Source organism: Lactuca virosa, chromosome 7 (assembly GCF_052849685.1).
Source record: "Lactuca virosa cultivar CGN04683 chromosome 7, Lactuca_virosa_CGN04683_v6, whole genome shotgun sequence".
NCBI lineage: Eukaryota > Viridiplantae > Streptophyta > Magnoliopsida > Asterales > Asteraceae > Lactuca > Lactuca virosa.
The window spans coordinates 290172889-290185363 of NC_136432.1; positions in this window are offsets into that span (position 1 = coordinate 290172889).

Below are 12475 nucleotides of genomic sequence, written 5' to 3' on the forward strand. Positions count from 1 at the left end.
ACAGTGAGAAGGCTATGGTTGCTCAGTCATTTGACTGGGAGGACCAGATTCAGGCCCTGAACATTTCAAAACCTGAAAATGCTCACCTGGCCTAAGTTAAAGATGAAGCCTCCGTGGAGAGTGTTGCAGCTGAAGAAAAGATGATGGAGCTTCAGTTTGCGTTGATGGTTTCTTCTACTTGTGAACCGAAGAAAAATGAGGTAAGTTTGCCTTCTTGCTCTCAAGCTTGTATTGATTATGTTAAAATTCTTCATGAAGAAATAGACACATTACGTAGAGAAGTAGAGGACCTTAGATATGAGGGTTATCAACTTAGAAAAGGACAAAAACCCCTTAAGGCCCAGTTAGAAACAAAAATAAAGGACTTTAGAAGACTTCAGGAAGACTACAGTAATAAATGTGAAAATTATGACTACATTAAGAGACAGAACGCTGAGTTAATTACTGAACTTGACACATTAAAGGGCAAATTTGAAACTGCTGATTTTGATTTTAGAAAATTTGATGTATCAAGTGAAGTAGTTGCCAACATGATAGACCACTGCATGCAATTTAAACATAATCAGTCAAAGGGTCTAGGGTATGATAAAGTGCCTCCTCCTTTCAATCATTCATATCAGTTTCAACCTTTGTCCAAGGAGGAGATTTCTAATGAATCATTCATGGTTTATGGCAAGCCATCTGGTTTTGTTTCGGGAGGATTTATTAATGTTGAAAGTACTAACATTTCTACTTCCCCTGCAGATCAATCCTTAGATCAGTCAAAGCACGAAGTTGAAGGATCTGTTTATGATAACAAAACTGAGTCTGAACCTGAAGTTTTAGTTTCCAATAATTTTTTTTCTGTTTCTGATGTTAAAAAAGACAATGTTTTTTGTGATGTTTCTGCAACTGCTGATACTGGTTTGAATTGTTTTGAAGTGTTTGATGAGATGTTTGATAATTCTGATGCTTGTAATGATGCTAATAAAAACTCACCATTTCCACAAGTCACTCCATCTCTTACGCCCTCACTTATCTCACAACCTGCTTCTTGTTCATATTCATGTGAGAAAAGTAAGGGTGTCGGTATGGAAAATAAATCTGAAAAAGGCAGTACAGGTTTTAATAATAACAAACAGATTTGTTTTAATTGTGGTATTGGTGGGCATATAGCTAGGAATTGTCTAAATAGAATGTTTGTACATTATACGTCACAAAGAGGAGAGAACGAATTTAGAGGAAGGTCTTTAACTAGAAAGTCCACTAGAGCTCATTCTCGGAATGATGATTGGAAAGAGGATTGTAGTAGAAAAAGGGCAGTTTTTCAATATAATAAAAAGGTTTTTCGTAAAAAAGTCCCAAACAGTTTGCCAAAACCGAACACGGCTCTGCCAAGATCGGTTTCGTAAAGGAGCAGCTCTGGGTCTTCAACCACTTCTGGTAGAAAATCTAAGTACTCAATGCAAACTGATAAGAAACCTATTTCAAAACCATTGGTGACTGTTAGGAAACCTAATTACCAATGGATTCCCAAAATAAACTCCAATCTATCATCAACATCCTCTGAAAAGTTAGAAAGTAAAGATAAATCAGAGAAAGAGAAGGGCCAACCCATGAAAGTGATGACCTGGGTTCCCAAATCTAAATGATCCCACTCATTTTGCAGGGACAGTTGTGGGGGAATGTCGTCAGACCTTGGTTCGTCGACAGCGGCTGCTCCCGGTATATGACAGGAGATATCTCCCAACTGAACAACATTCAATCTTTTAATGGGGGATATGTTTCCTTTGCGGGTGGAGAAGGTGGCAAGATCACTCAGAGAGGAACCGTTACAAATGGAGTGTTAAGTTTCGAGAATGTCAACTTTGCTCCCGATTTAAAGCATAGTTTGTTGAGTGTGTCTCAAATATGCGACAAAGGCTATTCAACACATTTCACTGACAAGGAATGTATGATTCTCAAGCCAGGCATTGTCATCCCAGAAGAATGGATTCTTGTCAAATCTAAGAGGGATGGAAATGCTTACATTATTGATATGAATAGCAACCTTCCCGAACAAGTTACTTGCCTCTTTTCAAAGGTCTCAGAACAAAATGCAATGCTGTGGCACCGAAGAGTCGATCATGCTAACGCCAAAAACCTAAATCGTCTTGCAAAGAATGAGATGGTTCGTGGTTTACCTGTCAGAGATTTTATAACGTTTGAGAAGTGTGTGTCATGTGCCCAGGGTAAACATCATAGAAAACCACACCTGCCAAAACAGGTTAACTCAATCAATCAGGTGCTCCAATTATTACATATGGACTTGTTCGGTCCAGTCAACGTCCTAAGCATCAACCGAAGTTCATACTGTCTGGTTGTGATTGATGATTTCTCTCGTTTTACGTGGGTCTTCTTCTTATCCAACAAATCTGGGGTTGCAGATCTGATAAAGAAGTTCATAGTGCTGATTGAGAACCAAACCAATAATCGGGTGAAGGCGCTTCGTACCGACAACGGAACAGAGTTCAAGAATTCTATTCTAGATCATTTTTGCGTAGAAAAAGGGATTATGCGTCAATACAGCTCCGCTCACACACCTCAACAAAATGGTGTTGCTGAAAGGAGAAATAGAACTTTAAAAGACGCTGCAAGGACGATGTTGTGTGACTCCAAGTTACCGGTTTTCTTTTGGGCCGAGGCGATTAACACTGCTTGCTACGTTCAGAATCGTGTGTTGATCAACAAAGCTCAGATGAAGACACCGTATGAGATTCTATATGGTCACAAGCCATCAGTCAGTCATTTTCGTGTATTTGGCTGCCCTTGCACCCTTCTTCACCTAGAGTCCAACCCAAAGTTTAATGCCAAAGCCGATGATTGTTACTTCGTAGGGTATGCTGCACGCACCACATATAGGGTCTACAATAAGAAGACGAAACCGATTGTGGAATCCTATGACGTGCGCTGGTTGGAGGAGAATGAAACGGATGCTCGAGTGGGTCCGGATTGGTTATTTGATTACACATCGCTTTTCAAGTCTATAAATGTGTATTCGGATAGTTCATTTGGGTCTTTCTCTGGTTCGAAGAATGTTTCTGAAGACGAAGACGAAGAAGTTGTCTACAGACCCCCAACGGTATCCTCTTCACCATCTGAGGGGGAGTCCTCTGCTTCACCTGAGGGGGAGTCATCTGTACCACCTGATAGTCCAAAATATCCAGTTCAGAATGATACTCCTGATGCTGAGGCTACACCGCTCACTCCTGTTGAAAGAGAGTTCATGTCTAGAGATGCTTCCGCTGTCACTTCAACTTTTATGGAACTACTCTTTCCTGAAGAAATTGCTAATTAGTTTGTAGCAGTTTCATCTAATGTTGAACAATCAGCAAATGATGGAATTTTCAACATCCACACTCTCCCCGTTTCACCCAATGATATCAGCGAGGAGATACCCTCAAGAATTCAACGCGATCATCCGATCGAGAACATCATTGGTCAGCTGGGCGATGGAGTTAAAACCAGAAGTCAGAGTGGAGATGTCAATACATGTCTCTATTCTTGCTTTATCTCTCAAATAGAGCCCAAGAATGTCGAAATGGCTCTGAATGAGCCCAGCTGGGTAGATGCTATGCATGAAGAGTTGAATCAGTTTAAAAAGTTCGGGGTTGGGAAATTGGTTGAGTTACCAAAGTGCAAAAAGTCTCTTGACACACGTTGGGTCTATCGAAACAAGCAAGATGATTCAGGGGTTATAGTGCGAAATAAAGCTAGATTGGTGGTTCGCGGGTTTCGATAAGTCGAGGGTCTTGATTATACTGAGGTTTATGCTCCAGTAGCTCGCTTGGAGGCTATTCGTATCTTCCTTGCATATGCCTCCTACATGAACTTCACGGTTTATCAAATGGACGTCAAGACAGCCTTCTTCTATGACAAGGTGAAGGAAGAAATCTACGTTGATCAGCCCCCTGGGTTCATTGACTCGAAGTTTCCTAATCATGTCTACAAGTTGGACAAGGCATTGTATGGGTTACATCAAGCTCTTCGAGCGTGGTATGCGACCCTTACAAAGCATTTGCTCGAGCATGGATAATCTCGTGGCACTATCGATCAAACTTTGTTTATCAAGCATGTTGGTAATGATCAGATTCTTGTTCAAATCTATGTTGACGATATTATCTTCGGGTCTCCCAGTCCGCAGCTATGCAAGGAGTTTGATGGCGTTATGAAAAAGCGGTTCGAGATGAGTTCGTTGGGAGAAATGACCATGTTTCTGGGGCTTCAGGTCAAACAAAATTCAACCGGAATCCTGCTACATCAAGCCAAGTATGTGGAGGATATTCTTGAGAAGTTCGGGTTTCAAGACGCTAAACCTGCATCGACGCCAATGGCCGAAAGACCTCTGCTGACTCCAGATACTGATGGCGAATCCGTAGATCAGACACACTACAGATCGATGATCGGATCGTTGATGTATCTTACAGCAAGCCGTCCAGACATCATGTTTGCAGTTTGTGAATGCGCACGTTATCAGGCTAATCCGAAATTTTCACATCTTATTGCTGTCAAAAGAATTTTTCGGTATATCAAAGGCAGCCCAAAATTGGGTCTTTGGTATCCGAAAAATTCCGAATTTGATTTATATGCTTTTGCTGACAGTAATTATGGAGGCTGTGAGCTTGACAGGAAATCTACTTCAGGAGGGTGTCAATATCTTGGAGATCGGCTGGTGTCGTGGCAGTGCAAGAAGCAACACACCGTCTTAACCTCAACAACAGAAGCGGAATATGTTGCTGCATCTGCATGTTGCTCTCAAGTTATCTGGATCCAACATCAGCTGTTAGACTACGGTTTGAATTATCTAGAAACCCCCATCTACTGTGATAATGAGGCTGCGATTCAAATTGCTAAAAATCCTGTCTAACATTCCAAAACCAAGCACATTGATATCAAAATTCACTTTATCAGAGATTGTTATGAATGTTTACTCATCCGGCTAGAACAGGTTCCCACTGTTAATAATGTGGCGGATCTGTTCACCAAGCCTTTTAACAAAGCTCGATTCGATGTGCTTATGGGATTTTTGAAAATGATTCGTTTTGAGGATTAATTTTGTTTTTCTATTTTTTCTTATTTTAAGTTATTTTATTTTCTTAATTCTTATTTTCTATTTCATTTTTTGTTAGATTAATTTAAATTTGCGCATTTTAGTGATTTCATTCTCACCCATGCACAAATTTAGGGGGAGAAATAAACAAAAACCAAACAAAAAAATTGAAAAAATTTCAAAAATCCAAAAACATTAAAAAAATCAGAAAATCAAAAATATGTTGCTGATAGTCTTGCTTGTAGGTGATGTGTTGCGAAGTGATTTTATGAAGTGATAACAGGCAATCTGAATTTGCGTAACGTACCAAAATTAAATTGTCTACGCTCTGTGTTCGATGCGCTGGTAGGCACGAAAGATTCTAAATGGACTTGACTAGGAAGAATTAAACTTAAGAAATGCTAGGACTTGACGAATCTTGAACTAGTTAGATCCGTTTAGCCTAACAATACGATGCTCGGATAGGTTGAGCAGGGAGATATACATGGGAATCTACTGGTCACATTAAAAGAACCCGTATCTAGAACTGTGGATTAACTTTTCCTTGATGTGCGGATTCTGTCCTTAATTCCGGTATTGATGGGGTGACTGGGGAATTCCGATAAATTAGGTCTGTAGAAGGTTATTTTCTTTCTTTCTGTCTGTTAGTCATATGTTGCACCCTCTGTGTGATCGAGAGATCCGACCTGGACTGTAACATATGCAACTCTATCTCTCTGCATCTTCTCTCTATGCAATTCTTTCTATTTGTTAGTCATACACTGTCTCTTCTGCGTGACTTACAATCCGACCTGGTACACAGTATATGCACCATTCTTTTTCTCAATCCCTCTAAAACTTCAGTTAGTCATATGTTTCACCCTCTGCATGATTGGAAGAGATCCGACCTGGGTGTATAGCATATGCATTCTAAATCTATCTTCTCTCTCAATAATTGTCCGCTCACCCGATGTAAGGAGTATTCTGGAAGTCCTTGATTACTGGAGCATATTAGGAAGCGGGAAACATGTTCTAGTACAATTAAAATTGAACACTTACGGATTGTCTGTAGATCTCGCTGCTCAATTTAGGTGGACAACAATATCCCTGGTCGTCGTCAGATAAATGGTCCTTAGAAATTTTATCTAAGTATATAGAGTCAAAATGTCTTGTCTTTATTAGCTTGTCCAAAATTGTATCACAATTTTTCGTGTTAAAGTGAATCACAATACCGGCGATCGACCAGACATAGACATGAAGATAGAGGTACCGACAAGTGGACCAAGGCTGTCTAACAACTTTGACTCCTAGGTCACAAAATTATATTCAGTGTTTGTTTAGATAAGTTTAGTTTATTATTTTAATTTTATTTTTATTTTTATTTTTGTTTCATTTTAATTTTATTTTGTAATTATCAAAATTTTTAAATTTTTAAATTTTGGAAATTATTTTATTTTAATTTTATTTTGTTTTATTTTATTTTATCGTTAATTTTATTTTTTTGTCTATGTTAATTTTAATTTTTATTATTATTATTATATTGTTAAAAGTTGTCAAAGTTTTTTTTATTTTATTTTTTAAACTTTAGAAATTTTTATTTTATTTTTATTTTTATTTTTATTTTTATTTTTTAATCCTCAAATGTTTTATTTTTGAAAATTATTTGAAATATTGGACTCTTACACTGTGTGGACATCAGGTAAAATAGTCAAGGGTATATAAGAGAGTTTACAGCCGGAAACTCTCTCACTTTTCAGCTTTCGGCCGCAAATTCTCTCTCTTTCTCTCTCATCTTCGAAATTTTTTTCGTTTTTTCTATGAAATTGCTCCGATCATCTCAAAGGTAGTAACATTCCGACCGTGGATATGTAATTGTTTCACGAAATCGTTGAGTTTTGAGCCTAAAATGGAAGAAAATAAGTCTGTCAGAGCTTACGGCCCAAGCTTACGGCCGTAAACTCCGTTTGCGGCCCTGAGCTTACGACCACGGGTTTCCGGTCGTAAACTCCAGGTTGACCGTAAACTCCTGGTTGACCGTGAACTCAAGTTTGGACAAAATAATTAATTTTTTGGGCTAAATTTAAATCGATTGAAATATTATTTTCTCAAATATCTTTATTTTCTTACTTGCCTGTTTTAGTGCAGATCAAATGGCAAGCTTAAAATTCACAGACATGCACAACTTGGTGATTGTACTGGCAGATCCTCCAGTTGCACATGGAGAATTCAGGTCAATGATTCACGGACTAAGAGAATGCTGTCTGGCCTCCGCTATCACCATGAACACTGTGGTCTATCAGAACATCATAAGGGAGTTCTGGCAGACTGCCAAGATGAAACGAGATGACGATGGAGCAGGAACTGTGGATGCAATCGTTAAGGGATGCAAGGTTGTGTTCACTGAGCAGTTCATTAGAGAAACATTGCTGATCAATAACTTACCTAGTTTTCCCACTGAGATCGGAATTGAAGACGCTCAGAAGATTCTGAAAAAGATGGGGTACGAAGGCGACTCTCCTCCTATAGTGAAGAAGCTTCTGCCACCTTATTGGAGATTCCTAGCTCATGCGTTCGTGAGCTGCATCTCAGGCAGGAGGTCTGGTGCAGATGAAATATCTCTGAGAAACACTGGAGCTATTGTTTCTCTTGCTGCAGGGATTGGCTTCAACTTTTCGAGGTTTATCGTGGACGAGTTTGTGGTCAACATCAATGCTATCACACAGGATACCTTCTTGATGTATCCCAGGATCATTCAGCTATTCATCAACACATAATTTCCTGATATGGTCAAGGAGGGAGATACACTTGATATGAAGTCCTTAGGCCCTCACACTGTTGGGCTCATCAAGCAAAATCGCAAGGGAAAAGTAGTCTTTCAAGGACTATATCCGCTCGTAAAATTCGAAAGATTTGCTGAGCCAAATGAGGCATCCGAGTCTCATGGATCCTCTGACAAAATATCCTCTGAGCCTACTTCATCAGAAAAGGTGATCTCGGAAGGAGATGTGATCACTATGTCAGACAAGGAATGAGAAGAGACAGTTGCTCCCAATGTTTATGTAGCTGAGGAGCATGACCTGCAATCAGTCCAAGTCGAAAGTGACTACAATGAAGGTTCTTCTAAGAATGTGACTGAGACTGATCAGTATCAAGACCTTGATATTACAGGCTTTGATAAAGATGAGATTCCGACTAACTTTGGAAGTAACGAAGACTTTTTGTCAAATGTCAATCTCGACACACTACTTGACAATATTAGTGATGTTGCTTATCTAGCAACGGATATAAGGGACTTTGATGACGTTCTCGAGTCAGCACATGTTACTACCGATCAAGTGGTTGATACAACAACTCCAATGGTGACAGTGTCAGGGATTCCTCCCCTTGATGTTGTTTCACCTACAACTGAACCACTTCAGAGTGATGATGCAACAATCCAGAACTTACAACCTCCGTCGAAGAGAAGAAGATGTGATCCTAGACATGGGCTTCTGGATTCTGACTTATCTCAAGGCCTGCCAACTACACCAACAACTACCCCTGCCATCGTCTCAACAGAACCTTTTAGTGGAGGTCCTAGCACCACCTTTGAGGTTGGTGGTTCCTCTGCTCAAGCAGGATTTTCTTCTCCTAGGGCAGATCTTGATGATGCCTCTGTATGGCTAGCCATGCATCTAGCTCAGGAACAAACTTCAATACCTTCTTCTAGAGCTAAAGGAATTTCTTTTAGAGAAGGTCATTCAAGAGAAGATGCTTCAGTCATTAATGAGCTTCAAAAGAGAGTAAATGTGCTTGATCAAAAGAATATAGAGCTCAGTATTCAAGTTAATGATCTTTTGAGCGAGAATGTAAATCTGAAGATTCAAGTTTCTGACCTTCAAGAGGATAAAGCTTTGAAGACCCAGCAGATTTCTGACCTACAGAAGCACTTTAATCTTCTAACTTCAAGTTACTTTGATTTGAAGAAGAAGTTAGAAGAGGAACTTGGTGACGAGTTCAAGACATCTGCTGATGAGTCAAGGATCAATCTGCATGTCCAGGCTCATCCCATTGTAACATCTGCTCAAACTTCTCGAGTTGTGAATCGATTTGAGGAGGAACCAGTTCAAGCTCCACATATAGTAGCTCTGAAACGTGCCAAATTGGCTAAGGCAGCTGAAAAAGGTCAATACTTGTTTAAAAAGAGCTCAGATCAGAATGCTCCTGTGGATCAGCCTACTATCACCTTCACAGATCTTGAAAAGAATCGTTTTACAAATATATATGGTGATAGGTCAGGGATCGTTTCATGGGGATTTCACGACACTCTGGACATGTGGATCGTGAAACAGAAGAGTGGTAAAACTGAACTATATAAAGATGCTCATGATTTCAACTCTTGGACCAGGGTTGATCTTTCATAGCTGTCACATGCACCTTTTGCCAATGTCTCTCAAAATCCCCAGGCTACACAGTCCAAGCATTTCTTGGAAGATCAAGTACGCAAGGGTTTTCCTTCCATGAAGACTGCAGAGTCAATCATTAAGATATACCCAAGTGTAATTGATCCTAAAACCAATCAACCTCTTCGAGCTGTGATGTGGCCAGCTACTAATCAAGTGAAGCAGATTCCTATTCTTCAGGATAATCTAGATGGATCTCTGTGAACCATAGAGTACTGGGTGTTTGATGAAACCACAGTGTCTGCTGTCATCAAGCTTAAGAATGGATGCATCCGCTTGTACGACAAACGAGACCTGCTTCAGTTTGGAAAGTGGGATATACATCAGCTGAGCCATTATCAGATTAAAGTTGCAGAAGACATCTTTAAGCCAGCTACCAAAGAGTTTACAGCTATGGTTGTGGAGATCATTGACAAACGGATGTAGAACGGAGCGATGGGGAAGTCAGATGTGCTGGTGGTCGACAAAGACTGAGCTCAAGCTAGCACCAAACCAAGGGGGAGATTGAAGGGTCTAGTTAATGGTTTGGTCTAGGCATTCATTGTAATAAGTTCTTTTGAGTCTTTATGCAGTTTTGGTAGGTTGTATGTTAGTTTACGGCCAAGTAGTGAGTTTACGGCCGTAAGCCTGTTTACGGCCGTAAACCCAGTGTCCGGCCAAAGTCCACTATATATAGGGGTTATCTAGGTCATTAATGGTTGTTGATTCCACAATAGTTCACGGTCATTAGAGCAAGTTGTACCAGACGTTTTATGCAATATAAGCGTGTGCAAGCTTGTTTCAATTCTGTATCTACTTTGTTTCTCATTCTATTTGATTGTGTGATTGCTTGATCATTGGTAAAGATCCATTTTTAGGACCTTACAAAAATTCAATACCTATAATGCATTGACGGTGAACAAATAAATGTTCTAGCTTTCACCTTGAATTAACGAAACCACTTTTGTGGTTGTACCTTGAAATCTCCTATTCTTGTGAGAGATCCTTATGAAAATGTCTATCACCAAGAATTTTCTTCCCGAAGGGTCCAGTTTTAATTTTTCGTTGAGATTTCTTACTACCTATTATCAACAATTCATTGAAAATGTACCAATCCTACTTGTTTAACAGGCCACATTGGTCTCACAAGTACTTCGTTCCTCTTTTGGTCTTACGTCAAGAACCAAAACCTGGATTGAAGCGAAAGCCACCCAACAGCCTTACTTATAAAAGATTCCTTTCAATGCTTCTTAACAAGTACTTGATCGTAATTCAACGGGAATCCATACAAGCACTTTGAATTCTATTTAGATTTTGAAGGAAGCGATTCGTGTCGGGATCTACTGCTTTATGTCTTTTATGACATCCCAAAATCCCTCAAATAGTTTGATTTATTTCCTTATCTTTGACATGTAACAACCCGATATTTTTAAGTCAATGTACCATTCAAAAAGTCAAATGTAATAAACTGTTTGGAATCAACGAAGATAGCATCAAAAATGAAGTGTTCAAAAATCTAAATTGGGATACTCAAAGTGTTAAATATCGTGCCAAGGTTTCCAAAAACATAAAGAACACTCAAATCCGAGTTATAACGAAGGAGTTATGACCAATCGAAAATCCACGACACACCCGGTAAAACACTGCTAAACGTAAAAAGTGAAACTTCGATAAAATACTTTTTAGCCTTAGGTACCAAAACGAAAGTCGTAGATTTCGTTAAACCGTGAGCATACATAAAAAGAACGCCCAAATCTGACTTCGTATGAGGAAGTTATGATTTTTCTAAGTTTCGGAACAACGGTAGACAGCTAAAAATTCGGAATAAAGATCGAGCGATTTTTAGCCGAAGCAACCTGAACGAGAGTTCAAGGTCTCTACAATAGTAGCACAATGGTAAAAAGACAGACGAAAACGGACGTCGGATAAAGAAGTTATGGATTTTTAACGGAATTATCGTGTCCCGGCCTATTAAAGAAAATATAATTAAAAATAATATCAAAATTTGCCGACGAAGTCTAAATGAAAGTTGTAGAGTATTTTCTCACCTTCGCGTGGATATAAAGAACGTCAAAAACGGAGCTCTTATGCGAAAGTTACGCATTTTTGAAGTTTTTGGCACGCATTACGAAGCTTATCTGAAGGAGTACGCCCAGCGTACTTCGGAGTACGCCCAGCGTACTGAAAGGAGAGCCTCGGATCGGCCACGTCGCCCCTACCACTCTACTGCCATTCCATCCAAAGACCGGAGACCGTGACATCATCGCTGACGTACGTACGAGGGTACGCCCCGCGTACGAGGTACGCCCCGCGTACTTCGGAGTACGCCCAGCGTACGAGGGCAGTGTTCCTCACCTATAAATAGGATGCGAGACCTCCGACTTTCCTTGCCCATTTCCTCCTTCTCTCTCATTCTTACTCCACATTTAGCATCCCGAGACGATCCCGACTTCCCGGTTTCATACCTCAGCCCCGACGAAGGTCCGAAGCCCCGAGATTCCCGAGAATATCACCACTTTCCGGTCGAGGTGCCGCCCGAGGAAAAATCTCATTTTCTTCGAATCAACACACTTTCCAGGTGAGTTCATACCCCTACTTTTTCACGTCTTTTCATGTTTTAGGGGGGGAATACAAGTGCAATACGAGAAAAACTTATCGTTTTATACGGAATCACATAGATCACCTACATTTTTATAAATGTTAAAATAACTTTGATATCAACGTTATACTTTACATGCAAAGTTAGTATTACATCGAGTTTTTATCGCCAAATGGAACACACTTTCGGAAAAACTATAATGGGTATAGTTTGCGGGTTATTCATTACATCTTTACGTAAACATTGTGAAAATGAAATACTTTCATCTACATGAAATACAGACTTTTCTTTTCGTAAATCTATTAAATACTAAGAGTTGTGAGACATTCAGCTTCAACGTACTCTCAAGTACGTATTTCAAGTCCTGTATTATAAACCATAATCTCTTGGAGGGAGAGCGTGATACTT